The sequence below is a fragment of the Misgurnus anguillicaudatus genome, chromosome 7, assembly GCF_027580225.2.
Source record: "Misgurnus anguillicaudatus chromosome 7, ASM2758022v2, whole genome shotgun sequence".
Classification (NCBI taxonomy): domain Eukaryota; kingdom Metazoa; phylum Chordata; class Actinopteri; order Cypriniformes; family Cobitidae; genus Misgurnus; species Misgurnus anguillicaudatus.
In genome coordinates, this window is record NC_073343.2 from 25,959,874 (window position 1) to 25,986,191 (window position 26,318).

At 36.4% G+C, this 26,318-nt stretch overlaps 1 protein-coding gene and 1 long non-coding RNA gene across 5 annotated transcripts in view; one reads left to right on the top strand and one right to left on the bottom strand.

Moving 5' to 3' along the window:
• Positions 1-26,318, top strand: part of prox1a (prospero homeobox 1a) — a 136,317-nt gene that overhangs the window by 71,554 nt on the left and 38,445 nt on the right. Inside the window, exon 1 of one of the 4 annotated variants that reach the window (XM_055173285.2) lies at positions 24,358-24,376. The exons of 2 other annotated variants lie outside the window; for them this stretch is intronic. The gene's annotated coding sequence lies outside the window, so the exon portion shown is untranslated. Of the gene's footprint in view, positions 1-24,357; positions 24,377-25,516; positions 25,651-26,318 lie in introns of those variants that run through there. One more of the 4 variants, XM_055173280.2, reaches the window with a different exon arrangement.
• Positions 12,329-26,293, bottom strand: LOC129418339 (uncharacterized). Its single transcript, XR_008636112.2, has 2 exons — positions 26,046-26,293; positions 12,329-14,017 (listed from the first exon to the last, which is right to left on the bottom strand). It is a non-coding gene; the product is annotated as an uncharacterized lncRNA (long non-coding RNA).

Genomic DNA, 26,318 nt, shown 5'->3' on the forward strand with positions numbered 1-26,318 from the left:
GTTAATTGTAACAGGCAGGGGGTTAGTTGTAACACTTGCTAAAAATTAAGTTTGCAGGCAAATATTTCAATACTTTTTTTGTCTATATACTTGAAGTGGATATTGTTTATATATCTGTCTATAATGTATTTACACTATTCATCCCTCATCTAACCAAAGTTGGATGTCTAAATATGTGAGAAAAAGCAGCACAATTATGACAAAACATTTTTTTATATGTGACCCAGTCTGTAAAAAAAGTCTCAAAATCAAAATCTGAGATAATGAAAATCAAAGTCTGATTTAGCCATTAAATTAATTATGATTTTAATCTTTGACATAACCTTATTCCAAAAAATATTAAAGATATGAACAAAAATCAATTTAAGACAGGCACATTTATTTTGTTGGCAGCCAGCAATCATTAGTGTGTAGCCTATTTAAAACAACGGCAAGAATTACGCTAACGTTAGCTGTTTTCATATCGTAAGTGCTGAGGGGTTAGTTATAACACAGCGTTACAACTAACCACGCTGGGTAAAAATATTTTCAAGCCTACCAAAAAAGTTGCCAAGAGCTGCAGACATATTTCAAAATGATGCTATGTTTTAGTCAACAAGACACTGATTATTATGACATTTTGGTTTTGGTATCTACACACCCAACTTAGAAATCGTAAAAACATGAGGAAAAAATTTACTTACATGCCACCAAAACACTCTTTCATCAATAACTCTATAGAAAAACATTATACCTTTCCATAAATTTGCGGGGAGACTTTTTGCAGCGTGAAAACATTACGGGCAACACAAAACGCTCAATCCTGTGCAACAATGTAAACGGTCCACGTTACAGCTAACCCTGCGTCAGTTTTTGCCCCTACTATTATGTAGATATTATTGAGTTTTTTCCCTCACTTATAACACTAACCATGGCAGGATACAATCTAAAAGTCTCCTTACTTTATCCCGATTCGCACAGCTAAGACTACTATGATGTTTTATTATTTGAGCTGACGGGCTGGATATCGCAGATAATGTCAGTTTGACATAATTTTACCCTAACCACATAAAGTACATCAAGTAACTTGCAATTTTATGTTTCAGACAGAGAAGTAAAATGTGCAATGTGTTTAGGTGGTTTATGGTTCAAAAAACACATCATTTCCCACATATCGTACATTATTGTTGCTCCTCAATGCCCTGCCTTTGTGAAACATATACATTTTTACAAAGCTCAATGTTTAGAAAAGCGCATTGTGCTCTGATTGGCCAGCTTGTGATTGGCCAAATACCTCTAGTGTGTGATGGAAATGTGACGCTCTGAAAGATCAGCTCCCAAAGCAATACTTTCGGGAGATAATATCGTCTTTAATACCTTATCAATATGAGCCCAGATCTGATCCAGATATGATACTAAAACATAAAACCATGTCTGCATTTGTGATCGTAGAAACGGCAAACAACAAGTGCTATTCATGGTTTGAATAAAGACTAGTAAATTACCTAAATATAAAAATATAGGCTACTTGACAGGTTGTGAGTCAGAAGTGGGCGGAATTATGATAATGTGCATCGAGTCCATGTCGACTAGTTATGGAAGTAAACTGTTGCCTACAATCCTTGTGTTCATTGTAGAAAAATTATTTCAGTTGGACACGATAACTCGCGTCATCGTAGATTTTGGGATTTGTAACTTTGCAGATTGTTGTATGTGATTTTTTTTGAATGTGGAAGACATAATTCACCTGGGTGATTCTCGCGAAATTATACTTAAGAGGTGTCATGAAACATTTCAATAAAAAAAGTAAATGCAAAGTAAGAGTATCCAATAAGAAACATACAGTTACAAAAATCTCTTCACGTACTATTTTGCACATGATTTCAAATGACATCATACAAACCAATTTTGTTGTTTTTTCCACATTTAAGGGGAAGATTTTCATTACCGCAACGTGTCCACGACTGGATTTGGGTTCTTTGACATGGAAATATTTATAATTAAAAAATCTAAAAAATTAAAAGCTTCACTGCATGTTATACTATAAACATTTACAGTAAAGAAACAGGAGGTATTTGGTGATCATTGATAAATGTAGAGCAGTGGCGGAGCTAGACTTTTAAAACAGGGGTGGCAAGGTATTATTTTGGGGGGGTCAATAAGCAAAGTGTTCAATTACGCTACAAATAAATATTTTTCCACAAAATGTATATATATTAAATTGAAGTTGTTTATTTTCCAAAATGTACACAATTATATATGTATTAACTATACAGCAAAAATAGAACAACTGGGCTGGGATCTGTTTGGCCCTGACTTGCACCTGACTTTTGCTTCTTTAGAAAGAAGTTGGTAATATCGCTTTTTCTCTTCATTCTGCTGTCCCTATACAAAGGAAAACTTGGTTACACAACTCATGAAGAAACCAAAATTGGAACAATTTGCTTGTTATTATTTACCATAAGTACACCGTTACTAATAATACAAATACTAAAGTAATACATTACGGCAAAATCTGAGTATAGCCTATTTGACAACACAAGGAAAATTGCTTAAAGACGTCTAGACATGTTATGTTTAGGGAGGAGGGAACGAGTTTTTGTAAACTTTAATGTAATGATGTAAATAGACTTCTGTCCCTCACATTAAGCTATGGAATGGCTTCAGATGACTTTGTGAAATTATAATCCAACCCTCTCAGACCCAAGTCACCCAAACTGACGTGAAAAAAGCGCAAAGCGCCGAAAAGCGCGCTGTTTTCATCCCTGTACTATATCTACGGTGGTTTTATTAAGTTCAATATGCTGCATTACACATGCCAATATGAAGAACCCTACCTAATGTCTGTGATTGTTGCTGAACATTTGCTAACAACATGTTTTTTTATTGTTTTAAGCATCTTCACGCAGGCGTGACAGTATTAGTCAGTTTCACAAGACTAGTAATGCTCATTGAAGTATTAATTCAATTCAATTCAATTTTATTTATATAGCGCTTTTCACAATTGGTGATTGCCTCAAAGCAGCTTTACATTAATAGAAGCAGTGGAAAGCACAGAAAAATTATTAATGCTAAGCACTACAGTGCAACGTCTCCTTACTTCCCGTTAAAACAGTACTTTGGTTAATTTACTACCAATAAAAGCCGTACATACCAGCAAAACGCTCTTCATCGATCCTGTGTGTGCTGCCGCGTTATTTTTTGGAGCACAAAGGAGCTGCATGTCAGCTTAACCAATAGGCTTGTTCAACTTCATGCGGCGCCGGATTACGTCAAAGTACCGAGAGAGCGATTTGCGAAATCATACGGAGGAGTTTGCTATTAAATCGCTCTCGCGGAACTTTGACGTCATCCGGCTGTCGGTTCTTGTCGCGTCGCATGAAGTCGAACAAGCCTAATGAAAAGTGTAAGTGCGTAAGGATGCAGTCAAGTCCGCTGGGAGATTTTCAGCGGGGTGGCAACAGGGGTGGCAAGGACTTCGTCTGGGGTGGCAATTGCCACCCCAACTAGCCCTCTGGCTCCGCCTCTGATGTAGAGACAATAATAAGGAATATAAATGTGTCCAAGAAAATTTTTCTCATTCTCCGCAACAATTTTCAATCATTGTTTAAGCCCTCAAGAAACTAACATTTTCAAAAAAAAAACTTGTTGGAAGGGACATAATTGACTGTGACACTCAAGATGGCTACCAGGTAAGCAGTTCTTATTTTTTCTCTCCAGAAAAAAATTGAAATTTTGTATCAAAATTAGTACCTAGACAACTTTTTAGTTCTCATTACTGAAACATGAGTTTGTAAATGCATATATTGAATGTAATATTATGTTGCGGTAATGATAATTTTTTATAATGACTCTAAATGAATCTAAGAAATGTAAATCATTTTATAGAAAATATGTTGGGTTCAAGGGATTTTTAACATTTCTGATACTGGACAAGGATTTTGTGAGAATGGGCACTGGATTTCGTGAGAATCACCCACCTTTGTTATTAAGAGTAGTTCTTTACACTGTGTTTCTGCAAAACTGTTCGCGATTGCGGTCTCTTAAACTGTTTGGAATGCGTGATTACGTGGGACGCTGATCAGCGACATTTTCTTTTTGGGTTTTGTTTACCTTTAAAAATAAACGACACACGCATTCGTGTGCTCAAAGTGAGAAGTTGGAAAATTACTGTAAATTCCACAAAGTAAATTTTTTTTGTCCTGATCTTCATCCAGGGCTAAACACTTGGAATATACCACATAACTCACTGTGTAGACTACTTGGCAATGCGTATGGGGACCTATCCTCACTTTTAACCACTTTAAAATTCCAGTGTACCATGGGAGGTGTTTTTAATTTAATTTTAGTTTTAAATCAATCAAACATGCATTTTAGTCTGGGACTAGGATAAGCCCTGTCTGGGAAACCTCCCCAAAAAGTATTAATGCATGAACAAATTCTTTATCCCTTAATCCTATCCCATATATACACTTACATTTTATAATAACGTCCCAAGTATTAATAAATTAGGAGTTTATCAAGGCAAAATATGTAGTTAATAGTAAATATGTGTTCCCCAGTGTTATTGATCACTTTTTTATGGTGCTTTTATCATTTTTGGAAAGTGACAAAACAATATTCTTCATACCTCTGATACGAAGTAGAAAAGCTATCAAAAATAACAATTCTGTGGCATTTCACTGAAGCTGTCTTTAGTAAAGTATTTGAATCATCTACTATTGTCATAACTTGAATATAACATGATGTGGTGGTGGTTGAGGATATGTCACTGTATTGAGGTTTCCTTATGAAAGTGTGTGTGTTTTGGACTTTTCTGGGAATTTTTTAAAAGAGCACACATTATTATGATACAACATCAAATCTCTCCGACGAGGAACCGCTACATTCTTGAGTCTTTTGAATCACAGGATTTTTAAAAACTCACATCGGTTATAGAAGATAAGCACTTTTTAAAGACCCTTAAGTGCTGCATATTCTGAGAATCAGGCTATGAAGAATAAAACACCAACTTAATTGCAGTCAACAAGTCATAAGTAGCCTTGGCATAACCACGGCGCGCTCGCTGTCATTATTATTCCTTACGTCTTTGTTGCAAGGTAAATGTGAAATGTTTTTTGCTCATAGTGCATGGGAAAAGTGACCTTCATAATCTAAGGCAATTTATGGTAATTAGATTATGTTTTCAGGCAGGATTCATATGTATGCAGAAAGCAATGGAGGCTCGAACAATGATGGTAAAGTACTGCACATAAGGAGCAGACCCTTAACAGGACTTCTCTAAATTAAGACTAAAAGCTCAAGTGCCCCCTCTCCACGTCTTTGTAATAAGACTTTTTAAAAGCAGCATAAACTGTGTTTTTTGATTTCGTCTCTAATGGATTTTTTTATTTCTCTCGAACATGCATAATAATTAAGTTCTTCCTTATTAATTATAGATGCCGTTTTCTTTCATGTGATTTTTCCATCTGAGCTCAAAGCCTGTCCATAACAGCAATACTCGTCTTTGTGGAGGACTTTGTACCGATGACATGCGTGGTTTCCTGTTGTTTGCACAGAGCCCATTTGCCAGAGTCTTTCAAAACCTTTATTACGGTTCTTGATCAATTCTGGGTATTAATGCTTTAAAAACGTGACACGACATCAACATAACTGTTTGGGTTTGTTTGGATGGTCTTTTTCAGATCAAGTAGTTTTAAGATTGAACTTCCCTGAAACATTTAATGCAGGGTCTTACTTTTTCCTGTAAGTGACTCACCGGCGAGCACTTCCTCGGACCCAGGTTCATTCAAAAACCATTGCTAATGGGCGCTGACGGGTCAAGGTCGGGTCAGAAGGCGATGTTTGTTGACTTTGGCCTCATCCTCCCCGTGGTTTGCTTTGAGGTGTTGAAAGGTGAACTATAAGCAGGTGGAAGCTGTTAGCATGTTCTTCTAAAAATGTCCTAGAACATTGGACTCAAACTCCCGGCCCGTGTGCCATTTGCAGCCCTCCCTCCCCCTATCTGCGGCCCGTGTCTGCTGTAAAAATATTACATAATTCAGCGTGCAGAAAGATTTTTATTTACTTAGTTTTATATTCGTTTGATTATCGATGTAAAGTTTAAGGGGACGTTCATGCGTTGCATAACAACAACCCAACATTGGATTATTTTTAACCCAACAGGTGGTCATTTTAACCCAACATGTGTTCTGTCCAATATTTACCCTTTATGGGTAAAAAATAACCCAGCCATTTTAATAGTGTATTAGTATATGTTAAATAATAGAATTTAAATGCATTACATGTACATAAATATAGTTTTTTATGTTAAAATAGCTCAGACAAGATGTCCATCTCAGAAACGGCCCCAACACTCTCAGAAATAAAGGTACAAAAGCTGTCACTGGGACTGTACCCTTTCAAAAACTACAACTTTGTTACCGGAGTACTGTCCAAATGACAGATTTTGTACCATTTATTTCTGAGAGTGTATTGTTTTAGAGGTATAGTTAACTGTTTTGTACCCCTAAAATTTAACTGCACAAGATATTTCCTTAAGGTACACAATAGGTCCTTAAGGTATAATATTTTCCTTTAATATTTTTAAGGTATATATTTAAATGAACCTATTAGGGTACAGCCCCAGGGACCGAAAAGGTACAGTTTTGTACCTTTTTTTTCTAACAGTGAAGCCAGTTTGAGTTTGAGACCCCTTTTCTAGAAGAATCGACCAGATGACCGACGAATGTTAGAAGATATTAAATAAAAAAGTGGCTTAAAGTGTTAAATTGAGGCTTAATTGCTAAGTGGTAACTTGAGTTTTTGATCGGATGATGATAAAGTTTATGATCTAATAGCACATCAAATGCTTTCTAAACATTTTTGGACATTTTTAAAACATGTTCCTTAAAGCAATTCATCTAATAATTTATTGGCATAATTGCAAATGCATGCGTAATTTATTTTAAAGCAGAGCAATTCCAGCATTATAGATGTGACATTTGCAGTCAAAAAATGTAAATATAAATTCTCCGGGAATGCATTAATTACAAATATATTGAACCATCTGTTTCTATTTTCCTAAACCCCTGATGATAGAGTCCAGACATCAGAAAAATATCAGTTACTCATGTTTTCTATTTTAGATGAGGGAAACATGAAGCGTCATGGACATGACAATTCTGAAAGTGAACTTGCTTAACTATGGACAATAATAAAAAAATGCTTTAAAAACTTTAACCGAGACTTTGCATGGGTGTTTTGACCATCAAATATTGACATCTAAGATATTAGTGTGGTTAAAAACTATGAGTATAAACTTTACATTAAAATGTGTCGGGCAATTTCATGCAAATGTCAACCTTATCATAAAAAGTAAAGCTTTATGCTTATATAAGACTTTTGTAGTTTTGTAAAAATATCTCAATTGTGCCTACGTCCAATATGAATTTCTATTTTAAAAAAATGATGTTTGTTTAGTGTGCAAAATACATTATGTATGGCTGCCATCAGCTTTGTTGTTTTAAATTAGTTTAATGACCATCCATAATTATCAGTCAAATGTCAGTATTTAGTGTGACCTTATTTGGCATTAGAAAAAGACTCAAGAAGTTATTAGATTAGAATAAGATTTCATTTTATTTAGCTTTATATTAAAGGATAAGTCCATTTTCTTTTTTTTTTAAAAATCCAGATAATTTACTCACCACCATGTCACCCAAAATGTTGATGTCTTTCTTTGTTCGGTCGAGAGGAGGTTATGTTTTTTGAAAAAACATTCCAGGATTTTTCTCATTTTAATGGACCCCAACACTTAACAGTTTTAATGCGGTTTAAAATTGCATTTTCAAAGAACTCTAAACAATCCCAAACGGGGCACAAGGGTCCTATCCAGCGAAACGACTGTCATTTTTGACAAGGAAACAAAAAATATGCACTTTTAAACCACAACCTCTCGTCTTCCTCCGGTCGTGTGACGCGCCAGCGCAACCTCATGCAATACATCATCATGTCAAGAGGTCACGGATGACGAATGCAAAACTACGCCCCAGTGTTTACAAGTTTGGAGAAAGAGGACCGTTCCGATGTTGTTGTATGTCGAATGATACTACTTAATGTCTTTGTGTCAGTTTATTGTTTAAATTGGTCCGCAAATTTGCGTTTCATATATGTAACACGTGACCTTTCTACGTCATTTTGCAATGAGGTCGCGCTGGTGTGTCACACGACTGGAGGATGATGAGAAGTTGTGGTTTAAAAGTGTATATTTTTTATTTCTCTTGCCAAAAATGACAATCGTTTCGCTAGATAAGACCCTTATGCCTCGTTTGGGATCGTTTAGAGTCCTTTGAAACTGCAATTTTAAACTGCATTAAAACTGTTATGTGTTGGGGTCCATTAAAATGAGAAAAATCCTGGAATATTTTCCTCAAAAAACACAATTTCTTCTCAACTGAACAAATCCACATTTTGGATGACATGGTGGTGAGAAATTATCTGGATTTTTTTTTTTTAAAGAAAATGGACTAATACTTTAAGAGAGTGTTAGGCGAACTCAACTAAATGCAAATATATAATAAGTCTATTTTAAATATATAAAGTTTTAACTTAATATAAAAAGGATTGAAGTATTAGTAAGGTTTTTATTTGTTAACAATAACACAAGTCATTTATCCTGGCAACACTTTCATTTTAAAATGTTGGAAATAATAGAAGATAAACACGTGTCTCCGAACCTTTATCTGATATTATATCTATACTATACTGTATATAAAAAAAATCTTCTCAGTTGACATCAACAAGTAAAAAATCGGAATACTTTAAAAAATACCTCTTGTCTTTACAGTACCTTACAGACTATGTACAGTAAAAATTGAAAACAGCCTTTCACGAGCTACCATGAGCAGACGTTAGCTTTCATTGGCAGTCATGTATGTGAGAATCCTTGGCACAGATCGCAGGCCATCGCAGATCCTTACTCAAGAAGCAGATGCTAACTTAGCCCTGACATATTGTAAGAGAGTAAGAGGAGTCACTGCCGAAGATATTAAAGCCTCGACCCTCATAGCCAACCACAGAAGAAGATTTGGAGTAAAAAGGCTTTTACTTTCTAATGAATATGCTGAATGTCAAGCTCCTTCTCAGTGAAACAGGAACAGATGGCCATGAGACTGATTCAGAGAGGCAGTTATGGGGATTTCAGCAATGTTTGTGTCTAAGCAGGCTTAAGGTCTGACGAAAGTTTACCGTATTTACAGTATAATACCGCATTTCAAATATTTTCTGTGTAGATCCATTCATACTTTGTTTTGGGTTATGTTTTGTATAATGTCCATTGTGCGTTTTCAAGAAGGAATGGGGTAGGATGTGCGATTGGGTAAATTGTAAGTGATGTGGAAGTGAATTGTCACATGATCAGGTTCCCACGGGTCCTTGAAATCTTTGAAAGTTTGTGAATCTGGAGGAAATAATTCAAGGCCTTGGGAAGTTTTTGAAAAAATACATACATAGATACAGGTCATTGAAAGTGCTTGAATCTATTTTATGCAAGAAGTTTTTTTGGGGAAAAATCCATATTATTCCCTGTGTGTGTGGTGTAGGATAATATTATAAAAATTCTAGACTTTTTAAGCACACGTGCTAATCTTCTGTATGCGAATGTTGATTCATACCAAAATGCTTTTTGGCATAGTTGTGTTTGACAAATAAAAACGTCTCGGGTTAATATTTAACTGTTGTACTGGGAACGAGGCGCTGCGTCTCCCTTGCCATACTTCCTGCGTTCCTGTAACGCCGTCTTTGGCAATATTTCAGATAGCGATGTACTTCCCAGCTCCCGCGTCACCCTGTCTTTGTCGTTAAGCCTCACCATTGGTTGAATTTGATTTACACATTCAGACGCACTTACCCTTAGAGGCGTCCCCAAAGTGTCACCGCATTGACGCAACGCGAGTTCCCTAGAAAGGGAACTGTAAAAATGTATCTTTCTTGCTCTCACTTGAAATGTGTCCCCACATTTAGTCCTTGAATTTGAGGGTATTGGACCTGGAAAGTCCTTGAAAGGTCCTTGAATTTAAAGTTAACTAAGGTGTGGGAACCCTGATATTAGGATGTGTCATATACACCTGCCTCTGATTGACATTGGCAGGTAAAATTAATTTTATGTCAAAGCAAGTTTAATAATATGTTTTATATTGTATGTATGTTAAAAATTTTGCTTATTATAGTAAATGTGTGGCAGCAGTGTGGTCTCAGCACAGGAATGTTAAATAGCTTATCCTGACTGATTAATGGAGAAATATTTTTATTTAAAATAATTAACGCATTTACCAATAATGCAATGTATCCTTTACCATGACATACCTTACCCCTAACAAGGAACAAGTCAAATTTCTATGGTTCTACATTTATAGACAGTTTATTCCAATTTCAACTGATAGTAGACATGCTATATGATTTTAATATATACATTTGATACTGTATATACACCTTACCCTGCTAAGTATTTAAGTATGTTTCTAAAATGTTGCCCTGTTGCATTAAAACCATTAAAAAACCAGAATGAGAAGGCCTACATAATGAAGCCCTGGGAGACTCTTGTGGTGGATTTTCACAAGACTCATGCCTAGATCAGGGCACATCTACGTTCTCTTTCATTGTTTTCCTGTATTATTTATAAATTGAATAATGCCATAATCTGCGGATCTGATGAAAGGGATTTCGCCACAACATAAAGCCGTGATAAAGTTCTCAGAGAGGATGGGGGAAGATTACTCGTCTCATATGGGGGGGCTGCGCAATGTAGGCTATATTTTAACATCTCAGTTCTTGGGCGGTCATGCAAGAAATCGGCAGCTTATAAAAAAGCATACAAGTTGCAAATTGTGACAGATGTCTCAAAGATCGCGATCCCCCACCCACGCACGAATCCGTCCTATCCCGCTACAGTACTAATATGAGAGAGGACAGTGCTTAGACATTCTTGAGTGCAAATCATGCTTTTATAAAGGACATCCATTTGGAGTGTGTGCATTACAGGCATATTCCTGTAGCTTAGTCGCGTAGGCAGAGCAAAGGTTGCGGGTTCGAATCGTGTAAAAAAAACGCATACAGGAAATGTATACACCTTAAATGCACTATACGTTGGTTTGGATAAAAGCATCTACCAAATGCGTAAATGTAAATTTTACTACAAATAATAACATAAAAATGACTTGTGGTATGTGCACATTGTTTACAAAATATATTGTGCGTTGAATGAGTCCGCTTATGTCTGATGTGTAAACTAGATCACGCTGCCTTTTATTAAAGTATGCAGTGCATTTAATTAACCTTTAATTATGTTGAGTGTCTTAAGGACTTAGTTGTTTTGTATTGTGGCTCGATGAGGACAGTGTTTAAAGACAATGCGCTATTTATATGATATGCAAATGAGGCTTGGAGATTATGGATAAAGTTTTTAATTAGACTGATCTGCAATAAAGGAGCAAATAAACAATAAAGCTGTTGTTTAAAGATCAGCTTAGAATAGGAAAACATTCACTTTGTTTTCCAAAGAATACAACAGTGTATAAAAATGTATGTGGGTAAATATCTAAATTAATTGCTTTTATACAGTAGGTGCAACTATTGTTAATTGTAATTAAAACATTAGATTAAAAATAAATACAAATATAAGTACAAATAGCTCTCTAATATGAGTTTTGTGCATATTAGCACTTCTTTTGTTTTTCATTGCAAAGATTTTTTTATTGTATATTAGATACCCCATTCAACTATTCAAAAGCATCTGACAAAATGTCCGTGCTCCTGCTTCCTGCGGTCCGTCTCCTATTAACCCTAATGATGAGGGATCATGGAATTAGAGCCCCGTGTTGCACACACTCCTCCCAGTCCTTCAGTAAATACTGTAAGCCCATTCCTGCTCCACAAAATAAAAAAAGTGAAAGCTCACCGTCTGCTCTAAGCTCCGCACACAGAAGGGTCGTGATCCAATCCAGAAGAAAGAGGTCTGACCATTTTTAATCCTTGTCCTTTTCATTTCTCCTACCCCTGGGATTGAAGTGATTTTATTTAAACTGTCGGCTTGAGCCAAGGGATTGAAAATCAGGATTTGAGTGATTATCGTTTTATGAAAAAATAAAACATTATGCGTGTATATTGTGAGGCGCTGATGTGTGCAGAAGGCACGGCATCAGTCTGTGGGAAATCTCTATTGTCTAAGTACATACCAGTCTAATGTATACAGTAGAAGGGTCGCAAATTACCCACTTGACCCTTAAACTGTATTTATTAAGTACTTTCATAGAGCAAAATAGAGAAATGGGGATAACATGGCACTTTCAGTTCACTCTGCGATCATGCAAAATCTTTCAAAACATGTAGTGGTACAATATCAAGCTGTCCATGACTGGCTTTTATTGTTCAGTGTGTTGCGTTTACAAGCCGTATTTCTCCTTTAGATACAATCGAAAAAGGAACCAATCCGACTAATTCTCAGATATAGCCACTACTAGTATCTTCCACCCACTGCTGGATCTTTCTGGATGGGTGAATCTTCTCAATTATTTCATCTGTTTTAACAAGAACGGGTTTAAAGGTGAAGAATCAAGTATTTGTTTTAATGAGTTAGCCATGACTAATGGTTGAGAAAGATACTCTAAAGCACTCTAAGCGTTCAATCTCACATAAAACAAGGCAGCTGTTTGAAACAAAAAGGACATCTGGTAAGTGTAGTTCACATACATTAAGAGGACCATTGTGTAGGCTATTTCGGGCCTTTTAAAGCTAATTGACACTTTTTGGCACAATCGATTTACTTAGCTGAGAAGTAATGTTTTGCTTGTGCTCAAGAGATCCTTTGCATCCTTGACACAGATTTTTTTTTAAAAAATGGGTGTAAATATTTGGATAATAGCATTTAACAGGTAACTTACCTTACGTAATGTACACTTTGGATTTACATATTGTAAATAAAGTCTTGTTTAAATGATTCAAATCTCAAACATTACAAATAATTACAGTTGCCTTGATTTATAATCTTTATTTTGGTAAGTGAACATTTTTTATAAATACAATTATAAATCTGCACCATTGTACAAGCATTCAACACTGTTGGACTTTTTATTGTATATATGCGGTAACTCACTGGCACGTGTCTTTTATAACACTGTTTTATTCAACTACAGTAGCACTACTGCTGTTGTTTTACAGCAGTCTACCGCAAATACAGTAAATCACTGTAAATTAAATGTTAATACCCATAATGCAATGCATATTACAGTAATGAACTGGAAAAGAAAATGATGGTATTTTACTGGGCATTTTGTGGTAAGTAACTGTAGAAATTACAGTTAAGTCTAACAGTGAATATTCATAAAGTAATCAGTTGTTAAATTCACCTTATCATGCACATGTTTTAATACATAACTCCCAAGCATTGAAAAAATATGAATGACAAATACAGTATCATTATGTATGCATGCTTATTGCTTCATTTAGATAGATAATGTGATGCACATGCACCAAACACTCCCTTGTGTCATTTAATAATTCTGATGTGACAGATGTTTACTTATTTTAACAAAGCATGACTATTATAATATGTTGTTTGTCAGGCTAGTGAGGTCAAGCAAATGATCAATTTAATTACATTAATATAATCTATGATCCTAAAAGGTTAAAATAATATGAATATACAAAAAATAAATGCTTTAATCTTTTATTTTCAAATCTCATGACAAATTCTATGGCTGTAATTGCAATAATAGGATGATACAAGATGCTCCCCTTCTGTTTACTGACCAACACTTCCCCATAAATTCATGAACAAAGACATTATCGCTGCACAATCTATCAGCTCTTTTCTTAAACCAACACTCAAAATTACCTCATCATCCAAAATAAACTAGGTGTCATGCCCATTAACCACGACTGACCGAACCCAAAGAAGCCGGTGTCTGTTTGAGTAAGCTGGACCATTATGCCACACATACATAATCCCCTGTAACATCCTTCCCTTCCTGTGTTGATTCGACTTGCATCCTCCCAACAGAATCTTAAAAAGAAGCATGAAACAAAAAAGTGCTCTCCTTAGTCAAACAAGCAATTTTTCAGCTGACATCCTCATTGAGGCGAAACCAATGAAGTGGGTCAAGATATCGGGCACTCGTGTGTCTTTGTGAGCTGAAAGAGAATGCTGATGCCAGGTTATTTGGAGTGGGGTGATTGTGGCAGATGGGCCAATGCTCCAAAATGATTCCTCTTCCTCTGTTCTATTTCATGAGATATGATCTCCAGGGATTATGGCTTGTCACAACTTCAGACGTAAGTGACTGTCCTCAACCCATAGTCAAGGATCAAGGGAAAATCTCCTCTTTGGGGACAATGTGAAATAATTCTCAATCTCTGGGAAGTTTGAACTGCTCGGTGCTAAAGAATGCCGTTTTTCTGGCAAACAAAGATTAATCTGTTTTTTTTTCTGTTGAGTTTTTTTTCCAACTACAATGTATGTTCTGCAAATGTTGATGCCTCATATTAAAGCAATAGTCATTACAGTGATTTTTGGCACAACAAGCAAAAAATAATAAAAAATGTATTATTATTATTATTAATTAGCAGAATGATTTCTCCACGAGGTAAATAAAAAAATAGTTCATTATCCTAAGAGATTTTCAATGTTACACATTACAAAAAGGGATCCACCAATACAAAATTTCAGTGCAGGTACAGATATTCGATTACTTAAAGGAAAACACCACCGTTTTTAATATTTTACTATGTTTTTACCTCAACTTGGATGAATTAATACACACCTATCTTTTTTCAATACGTGCACTTTTAATCTTTGTACAGCGCTTCTTAAATCTGTTAGCATCTAGCCCAGCCCATTCATTCCCATGGCTCCAAACAAAAGTTTTATTTTGTGCCACCATACTTACTTGTGTAACTACTCATGTAACAGTCTTTAAAACGGGAAAACATGGAAGTGTTTGGTGGCATCCCTGTTTGGAGCCATAGGAACAAATGGGGCTAGGCCAAATGCCAACACATTCACGAGGCGCTGCACAAAGATCAAAAGCGCACGCCTTGAAAAAAGACGGGTATGTGTTAATTCATCTAAGTTGAGGTAAGAACATAGTAAATTATTGAAAATGGTGGTGTTTTCCTTTAATTTTAACTAATTTAAAAAAATTCTTCAATTGGTAACACTTTAAAATATAAGCTTTTTCAACTTTTCAAGTAAAAGTGAAAAAATTTAAGTTGAAAAGACCCTTTTGTTTAGGTGTTACAAACTGACATAATATTTTAAGTTGATTCAACTTTCATTTTTCATGATGCGTTTTTCCACCCCTTTTCATTGGCAGAATAAAATCTGCCCTGATCATCGAATGGTTTAAAACAATCGGCCGACATCCGTTAAACATCATTTATAGTCCGCGTAGGATCCATGGCGTAGGTTATGCGTGGGCTGTGCGTAGCCTGACGAGCACCTTGCCCAAAATGTAACAAACGCGTCTGTTTTACGTGGTCTGTAAGCTTTGTAATTGGTCCGCTATAACCCCTCCCATCAGGTTAAAAAATGTGTCGCATTTCTTCATAGGCATTTCAGCTTGTGACGGTAAGTATAAAGATAAGCCAAGTTAAGGAGTGATTAAATTTAAACTGCAACAAAAGTCACTGTCTTAACTTTATCAATGCTGATCTTCTTAAATCATACACAAAAAGCTTCTTCTTCTTTTGTGGGTGTACTGGCCAAACTCGAGGGGCAACCTTCCGATCTTTCTGATGAAGCCAATACGGAAGTGATTTAAACTGCAATTCATTGACTGGCAGCTAGAGGCTGGCTCCAAAAGGGAGTAAATTCCCATAGACCACCATGTTAAAATGGCCAAATTTAAAGTAGAAAACAATATGTTTACAGCTTGGTACAAAAATTGCTTTTGGTCTATATTGCTAAGTTTGCCCTTCATGACAACTGTGAGGAGGGTGAATTTTTTTGTAACTCATCCGTTTAAATTATATTAAGCCTTAAAGTTCTGCATAATTAAGGGCGTTACCACTTGAATGATGGTTGAACAGCCACTGCTGTCACTAGTGTCGACCTGGGGGGGTGTGGTTTCAGCAACGAATCACCTCAGCTTCACCCACGTCCCGCCTTTTTACCCATATTGGGATATCCGCGAGTGATGCGCGGTGACGCGCACCCAAGATGGCAACGGCAGGCACCGCCTATTTTAAGCTTCAAAAACGATCTTCAGAAACTTATGGGTGACGTCACGGACACTACGTCCATCTTTTTTACAGTCTATAGCCAAACTACTTCCTATTTGGCTATTGCACTGCAAATGTGGGCTACACGCGTGGATACTGCCTACTAGCGATCTGCATGTGTAATTGCACATCGAGGCCGACGACAACGCAGAAGTATGAATGAAAACCAACACATAGCCTACAGCGTCAAGGCTACGCAGCAGGATCAACACACAACTATAATGAGTGCTTTAGTGGGGAAAATTATTTTATTTGCCAATACAGATTATAGGCCCATATATCGATGCATCCCTAATTAAAATAAATTGTGATGTCACAGGTGTGTGTTTAACGTCAAAGCTATTTTTGTTTTGTTTTAATGTATATTTTTAATGTATATTTTATTTTAAAACGTAGGCTAACCCAAATGATTAAAAAGTGTGCCGGCCCGGCAAACGTTTAAAGTTAAATACTGCTTGCGGTAATAAAACTGTACCCTCACAATTAGGCATCATAGGAAACTAATTAAGAGTCTTCACTTTACTTTCTCTCCCAAAAACACAAGATTTGCCTGCGGGGACTATTTTGCGAGCCAAAATTAATCCCCAGGTACCAGCACCAGACAAAGCAGTCGCAAAATTAAAGAGTGAAAGAGAAGCCTTATCTTTTTGTTAAATGACCACTTCCTCTATTTAACACTTTAGACAGGAAGTAGTAAGTGGGAGTTAAAAAAACTTCCGTGATATGGCCTAAGTGGACAGACTCGTTCAAGACAGAGTTTAGACACGTGCTCAAGGGCTCAGACAGACGGAAGTGACCTCTCTTGCCTCTATGCAGGATGTTATGGTTTACTTAACGCTTCACGGCGGTATACAGACAAGGTGCGCACGGCCCTTCACTCGCATATTACGATGATTTATTGCAGAAATGGGCACTTTTTTCCTTTTAGGAAGTCTTTGAGAGCTTAAACGAAGGATGCAGCTTTATGGCTTCAGGAGTGGGGTCGTCTTTATACCTGAGCTAAATTGATGTCTACAAGCCTCTGAATCAGGTGTACGAAAATAGACCAAGAGGATATTGAATGAGATCAAGCAGTTAGGTTTTAAACTTAAGAGGACGAAAAAGAATTTATACAGAATCGTCAAAAACAACAATTTGGCCACTAAAACGCATACGATGCCGGCAGACGGAACGTGACATGAAAGACGCACCTGTTGTTTGTTTTTCTCCAGAAGGAGCAGGTTGAGAAAGTCGATTAGCCCCTCGGAGAGGCTTCGCTCATGGATAATGCATAATTCTCATATGATGTGTGTCAAATGGTTAAACACTGGTAACAAGCAGAACAAAACATCACCTTAACATAAGGAACAACACATGCTTAATATCTCTCTCTATCTTTTTTCTTGATCATCCATTATCACCTCCTTCTAAAAAAACACGTAAACATGTACCAGCTGTGCCTCTCTAGAGCAAATCTATTAGTCCTCTTTATAGATCACTAAGAAATTGAATTTGCATGCATCCTCAATTTCTAATAGAGGTTCATTCTATTACAGTTTGATAATGAGGGTTTTCTTGTATCTAGCAGCAAAGGTGAAACTGGAACCAGTCAGGCCTACTAACGCACAAATTCCTTAAATACACACACATGCATGCACAATACCTGACTATAAAAAGTTTGAATGGTTCTTTGGGGAACCAAAAATTATTTTATAGCATTGCTTTGAATAGCCTTTTGTAGCACCTATATTTTTAGGAGTGCATGCCAACATGATTCCCTACTTTTGCATATACACTATTGGTCAAAAATGGTCCCTAGCTATCACTGTGCACCTAAAGAGTTAATTTAAGTACATAATGGTACCAAAGAGTGAATATTAGTTCCTCAAAGATACATATTGGTACCAAATGTAGGGGTGCGCGGGGCAGAAACTAACGCGGGGTTAGTTGTACAGTAACACGGACTGTTTACATTGTTGCACAAGGTTGACCGTTTTGTTTTTCCGATATTTTTTTCACGCTGCCAAAAGACGATCTCCCGCAAATTATTGGAAATGTATAATTTTTATAGAGTTATTGATGAACGAGTGTTTTGGTGGCATGTAAGTAAATTTTTTCATCATGTGTTTTTTTTCGATTTCTAAGTTGGGTGTGTAAGACCAAATCCAATGCTATGTCATATTAATCAGTGTCTCTTGTTGACTAAAACATAGCATCGTTTTGAAATATGTCTGCAGCTCTTAGCAACTTTTTTGGTGGGCTTGAATATATTTTGACCCAGCGGGGTTACAACTAACCCCTCAGCACTTACGATATGAAACTCGCTAACGTTAGTGTAATTCTTGCCGTTGTTTTTAAATAAGCTACACACCAATGATTGCTGGCTGCCAACAAAATAAATGTGCATGTCTTATCAAAAATCGTGTCAAATTTATTTTTGTTTAATATTGATTGAATAAGGTCACGTCAAAGATTGAAATCATAATGAAATGAATGGCTAAAATCAGACTTTGATGCTCATTATCACAGAATTTGACTTTGAAACTGTAGTATGGTTAATACAGACTGGGTCACATATAAAAAATGTTTTGTCATAATTGTGCTGCTTTTTCTCACATATTTAGACATTTGTATCCATTTATAATAGAACTATTGTTAGAAAAGGGCTGGATGAATGAATATAGTGTGGATATCTGTCTATTATAGACAGATATATAAAAAATATCCACTTCAAGTATATAGACAAAACAGTTTCGAAATATTTGCCTGCAAACTTTATTTTAGCAAGTGTTACAACTAACCCCCTGCAGTTAACCACACCTATGTGGTAAGTTGTAACGTTTGCACTTCAGTCACGTTTGGTGTAATTGTCCAAAAATGGTAAGTACTAGAAACAAACTTCAAATGTTCATTTGTAGCAGATATGTGCGTGTTGCTTGTGTAAAAATATAATTAATCAAATGCAAATATTTTTTGAACTATTAAGCCAAAACCAAACAGCGTTAGGTTGTGCCCCCCTCTCCCCTATACACTGCCAACATCTTGGGACCATTTCTGACCTTTTTTTCTGACAGTGTACATGCCAGACCAATGGTCAGTGACCTCATGCCGATGCTAAAAATAATATAATCGCAAAGATTTACTGTATATACATTTATTTGATATCTTTTTACGTTCATCTGTGCATTTTCTTTTTCAAATGTCAGTTTGATATTGTAATTACAGTATAGAAGCAAATCATCTAGCAGAATGATTTTAAAGGATGGTTTTTACACCACCGAAAAAAAGCTTGTAAACAAACCGGAAAGCACTACAAGAGGTCGAGCTTTTCGAGTGCATCACCATTCACCTGTACTGTAAAGGTAAATCAAGCATGGGGCATTTCAAAGACTAATTGCCAGGTACATCTCAGCAGAAAGAAGTGTTTATGGGTAATCATCAGCAGGTGGGGTGCTTAATACGGCGGATGGGTGGCCAAAAAACCCCTCTCCATTTACCAGGCCATAAAAAATGACCCAAATAAATGCATCGTGTTCTGACTGAAAACCTCGCCGTTAAATGCATGCCTAGCTTTTCCCTTCGATCAGCGATGGGAGATTTTAAAAAGATCTCTGTAATGATCCAAAACACTAAACACAATGCCATGGGAATGACAACCATCAGTAGGTTCTTTTAAAACCTAAATCCATTTATTATATCCTTTACAGCTAGAAATAAGATGCCACTTTTGATGTGTCTGGATGTCAGTATGACTTCATTGTACAGCTGTGATCTCAAAGGAACGCAAATACGACTTTGGCTTTCACTGTGAATGCAGTAAGGCGTGTTAGCGATCTCTATTGTGATGAACGTCTACACCAATTTCATTCATCTTATTTATACAGGTTTATCATTGTTTAACTCCAAGAACAATGATTGGATTCCTTTCTAATATTCCAACCTTTCTCCTTTAAGGCATTTCTAAAAAGCAAAATATTGTCGCTTATAGTCGTACCTGATGTATCTCCAGCCCTAATCAAAGAGATAAACGCTTGAGTAAACAGTGTATTGTCAGAAAAAAGACCTATAGTAGTTGCATTAACAAAATCAGACGTTAACCATTGCGTGTGCGTACATTAAGGTATCATGGCTTCCTTCAAGACGAATTTTGTTCATTTAGAGTGAGCATAACACTAATTAGTAATTATTACATATTTTTGCTATATTAAATATTGAATGAATATGCTTGTTACTGTCCAAACAGCCTGAGGCTTTTTCTTACATGCCCACTGGAAGAAAGACGCAAAGTGTATTGTGATTTCATAGAGGGAAGAATAAGGATAATCCTAATTGATTTTCATTAAGTGTGCTGCTCTAGAGCCCATGACTGGCCTACTTTTCTACGTATGAATTAATCCCTTATCCCAGTTTTTATGGGAAAAAAATCCTAAGGATTGTCCCGGTAATTTATGTGTTCAGCAATGTGATTAAAAAATAGACGAATGACTAATTGTATGTTTGAAGAATTATTTTTACGTTATATATTGTGACATCATCACGTCATAATGCACATGTAAATTTTATTGCATACAATTTTTCATTTATTATTTATCACACATTGGCATTTTTAGACTTATTCCAAACACTATATCAACATATATTTTTCCTTATAAGGGCACTGTTTAACCAGCAGGCAAGATTTAAATACAATCTAATGAGCAATAGCTCTTGTATACCTCTTATAAAGTATAGGTGCGATCACCACACATATTTCTGCACATTTTCTATACACAAGGTAAATAGATTGTCCTGTAAACATATATGTATTGATTTAATTGTATATTATATATTCCTTTTATATCAGCAAATTTGCTCTTTTAAACATTCCATTAAATAGCACCATGTTTTTTTTCTTCATTTAATTCAGACACAAGCTCATGCATGAGCTGACAATTTCATCAAGGCTTACACCGTGACGCAACAACCCTTTCAAAAGGCCCTCTCCCCTCAGTGCATTTTAGGGCCATTTCCAGCTTTCCGGTCTTTTTTCTTCACGGAGTGGAAGAAAAAACAAACATAAGCCCCCTGACAAACTGGATGCGTTCGGCGAAGTTGCAGGAGAGAGCTGGAGTGGAGAGGAGGCAGATAGGATTGTTTGCTGTTAAGGCTGCTTCAGTTCAGTGCACTGATGTCTGAAGACCCCTATTCATTCTGCAGGCCAGAGGGGCCATGCGGGTCCGGGTAGGGTCCCGCAGGCACTGAGGCACGGGGCCAGGCCTGGTTCTCTCCGCACTGCCAACTCGCCTCAAACCCTGACCTAACGGCCAGACGCGTCAGGAGGGAGCGGGAGAGCGAGAGCAATTTAGTCTCAGCGGCTACTCATTCATTCAAAAGCTTATCACAGGCAGGGCTCACCATTGTGTAATTATGTGTTAAGTTTAAGACCTCTGCAGTGAATTTCAGTAAAATCACCGCAGAGAAATGAATAAACACGCTGTTGAATAAGCAACCGGTTCAATCGGCGGATTGTTTTTGGAGGTTGCATAAATGAATAATTTCACAAGTCTTGCTAAATTGTTTTGAGTGCCTTGAGACAAAACAAAAACAGGAAAATTCCGAGATGTTTTAATGTGGAAAACTATTTTAAGTAGTAGTTGTATATTTGTCGACCACAATCAGTTTACTATTTAAAATCTTCATCTGTGCCATAAGAGCCCTATACTGACTCTGTACTTACTTTCACCACTATCTGTACTTACTATCTCAGCTATCTTCCCAACCGACCACACTCTGAACCCCTGAGATCTTCTAAATCCATTATATTTAGTAACCTCGCATCTACTCATCAGACCGTTTTTTGTTTTCCTTATTTTTCTGTATAATCGACGGCCGGATCACGGTAATGGTTACGTGTCCTAACATCATTTCCACGTCCCAATACCATATTTGATTCTCAGCTCCGACAGTATTGTAAATGAATCCGGCATGACACATTGTCACATCGAGAGCCTCCCATTTTCGCCGAGTACCGGGGGTCTCTTAAACACTGCCCACTCTTAGTGGCACATCCTTTTTCCTGAAGACCTCCAAGACCCCTTCAAGCATAAGAGCTTTTAGCTAGCCCGCGCTAATGTGTAGAATAATAGCTACTCCCTGAATCTTGATGGCCCCTGGAAGCTGACTGAATTTGTGCACAACAGCATCTACAGTGCAGTAATATTCCCCTTTTTCTATCTATTCTTGTGCGCCTCCACCCCTAATCTAGTCTTATTACATCTCTCCCCTTTCTATTCTTTTAGCCTCACATGGCCTTTCAATTTTAGCGTGATTAGCAAGGTGGAGGATATTATCTGTTCTGCTCGGAGACGTGATGAAATATTATGGAACAGGAGTAAAATTATGGGGCACTTTACAACTAGAGACAAAGAAACAAATTTGGTTGCCATATCAGCATAGATTTGGCTAAACAATCTCTAATATGGGATGCACAACAGCTACTTAAGGTCTCTGGGGGGGTTTTTTTGAGAACAGTTTCTCCTACAAAGGTTAAGGTTTGGGTTCAGGTAGCAGGTCAACATCAACGTCCACACCACATTTGATATTTTTTATCTGTTGGCAGTCTATCCGCATGATCCCTCTTTACCATCAGTCCCCAGGAAGTATGTAATCCACAGTAGTGACATATGAAGCCTGGTTCTTTCTCTGTTTTTTTTGGCCTTGTTTGTTGATATTGCATCTGAATTGCTAATTTATTTGGGCCGTCAACTTTGGTCCTTTGAATAAATGTATGCTTTAACCGCGGGATGGATTAAAGTTATACAAAGCCTCGCTCAGTCAGTTATGCAAACTGCAGCAGCTTACTATGGATGACTGACACAATTTGGAAAAAGCACATCCCAAACACATAGCTAGTGAAACACGTTACATAGAATAGAAATGAACCGCTTTGTCAGCTGTATTTACGGTAGATGACCTTTAGACAAAACTACCCACAGAGAACCATGGTGCTACAAAATAAGTAAATAAATCGATCAATTTGAAGTCATAAAAACTGTGTTTCCACTGCACTTATGTATGTAGCAAGTCATTGATTTTAATTTTTAAAAAGTGAAGCCCCTACTGTTTCTATATTTAACTTACTTTAATGTTTTACATAAATAAAAAAATTAAACCCAACAGTTTTACCCTATATAGTAATATTGACTATTCACACTCTTATTCTCTATTAAAATTACTATACATAATAAATGTATAGTGCAGATTAGTGTAACTGATGTAAGTGCAGTGTTAAAACAAGCGACTATGAAACAAAGTAAACTTGCATTACTATCGGAATTTAACTCATGTCTCTTCTAATACAACACAATACGCGCTCATAATATAGATTTAAATTATTAACACGTGTCGATTATCTTTTATTTCTTCATTGCTCAAAATCCTGGTATGTTGTGTGGAAAAAATAGACTGGTAGAACAGGTGAACACTTTTCCTTTTGAATAAGTCGGCATCGTGAATCGGTGTGTGAGATAGATAGAATTACATATTTGCGGTCTCATTGTAAATGCGTTGCCTTTCTTTTCCGCCTCCAGTTTTTAATGCACCAATAGCAAGTGCTAAATTATAAAAGCAAAAATCAAATCAAGACTTTGTATTATTCAGTATAATATTTAAGTGTGTCACTGAAACACAAGCGAGTCTAAGAAATTGAGTGAATCTGAGTGTCCAAAAAAGGTGAAGAACAGATCAGAGGTGGCAGTGTTAATAAACAGGTTTCCTCTACACCTAAGAGGCGTTTTCCTTCTCCAAACACTATTGCTCTAATGTTGTCATGTATTTTTCCACTAAGCTCGCACTCCGAGCATGCCTTTGGGAAAGATGCTCACGTAACCAAAAAGTTGGAACACCTGTTTTGGAAAAGAAATTCATTGCGACAAAATCCTGCCTTCCCAGTCATTTATTCACCCACAATAACATTTGCTTGCGACATGGAAACTGACTGAAAAACACGCCTTTCCTTTTGTCCTCGATTAAGGAAAAGAAAAAGGCTGTTGCTGTGAAAGGGAAGCCTATTCTAAACTTGAAGAAAGTTTTTTATCAAATAAAAAATATATCAATCAGCCAAAGCTTGCAGGGTTTTAAGAGAGGAACATTGTCGTAAAACACGGAAGAAAATAGTCGCACTCAGGTAACAATCTCGAGGGATACATATTATTAAAAATATGAATATCGTTGAAATTTAAAATGCAAAATTAATAATAATAATAAAAATACATTTTATTAAAAATAATACATAATTTGACAAAGCTTTTGAATTTGTTTGAACATTGTTCTATCAAAATTTAACAAACACGTTTTATCAACACTCTTACTATTAATCTCATTAATAAGTTAAACAGCTGCGCATTTTCATTTGCACATACAGTCCAAACATGCTTTGGAATGATGTGCATAGAAGGATTTTGCAATTGCGGGATTTTCTGGAATATTACAAGGAATAAACGCCTGGTGTTGCTTGTGTATCGTTTTTAATATTATAAAACGATTTCTTTTAAATTAATATATAGGTATTTTAATCATTACTCACGAAACTGCAGAGACACATCCTATAACACCAAAAGCAGCAAGTTTAAGCCTCAAAATGCAAAGGGGGGACTTTAAATTTATAGCACAAATAAGTAATGTTGTGATGGGTGCTTTGTTTATTATTTTTGAATGTTAACAACCAGACATAGCGACTATATGAAAAGTAGGTTAAGGCTTTGAGAAATCCGCCTACATGAAAGGTACCTGATAGGACGGTGGGAATTTAACATTTGATTGGCTAATGGCTTACAAAATAATGTGTTTAAATGACATAAATATGTATTTCTTTTTTCTTTCGTTCTTGTATAACGTGGATCTTTATTTCAAATCTATGAAAAAGTATATATAGCCTATATAATATATTTTACACGTCTTAACATAATGTATTATTATTTTTGTGCAATAATGTCTTTGTTACACTTATACAAACTTTACAGGATAGACATTTGTATTTAAAATATCAATGCCATAAAACATTACCCTATATCGTTTGATGTTATATTTTATAAATTCATATGAATTACTGGTAATGCATTTTACACTTTTGATATATATGGCATAATTTTACAATAGAAAACTAATGATTTTAGAGTTTGTCTCCGCAAGAAACAATACAGAAGTCTATCGAATTGTATTCAAATAAGCAAGTCAAATTAGTAAGAACGTCAACGCTTCAGTATATTTCTTCATTAACAGTTGGCTGCGTCGTCGCCTGTTTCCTAGGAGGAGGGATCTAAAAGTACGAGCAAGGTCTTAAGTATCAAACCCAACAACCTTGGCATGCGAAACTATTTTCACGAACCCAGATTTTAACACGCACGAGGTCGAGGCTGCGGTCATTTCTTGGGACCCCGCATACCACACTTGATGAATGTTGTAAGTTGTCTTTTAGTATTTAACATGGTGATGAAATATATCGTGAGCGTTGTGGCTTATATGATAAAATAATATAGTACATTTTAAAAGTAGGTTCACTAGGCTCCTCAAGTTATTACAAATTTGTTGGATTTAATTCTATAGGAAAAAAGACCAAGTGCATTGCAAAGTTAGTAATTAACTTTAAAACGGTGCACTTGGATATGAGTTATATTTCAAACGCATCACGCTGAGCTGCTAGACAGGCAATAAATGTTTATATCTCAATCAGCACAAACAACAATATCAAATGACAGCGAACTCTTCGGTGCTTTTGTACACGATATATAGAATAACAGGAATAAACAAAATCCACACAGAGAACACATATCGTTTAAAAAAACGCGTATCCTTACAGACATCCCACATCTTTTCTGATGCCACGAAAGGTTTCCGTATCACTCGCTTTTCGCTCGAGCGGAGTCTTCAAGCACGCCGCGCGCAACTTCACTTGTTTTGTATTCCTGTAAATCCAGCGGAGTGCTCTTATTGGTAGGTGCGAGCGTTACATCACAGCGATTATGACGCGCCGTCTTCCTGCTTCCTTCAGCCGCGTCTTAAAGTGAATCTTGTTGGTGTGAGCGAGCGCGCGCTCTCAGCCTCCTCCTGGCCGCGTACGCTGAGACATA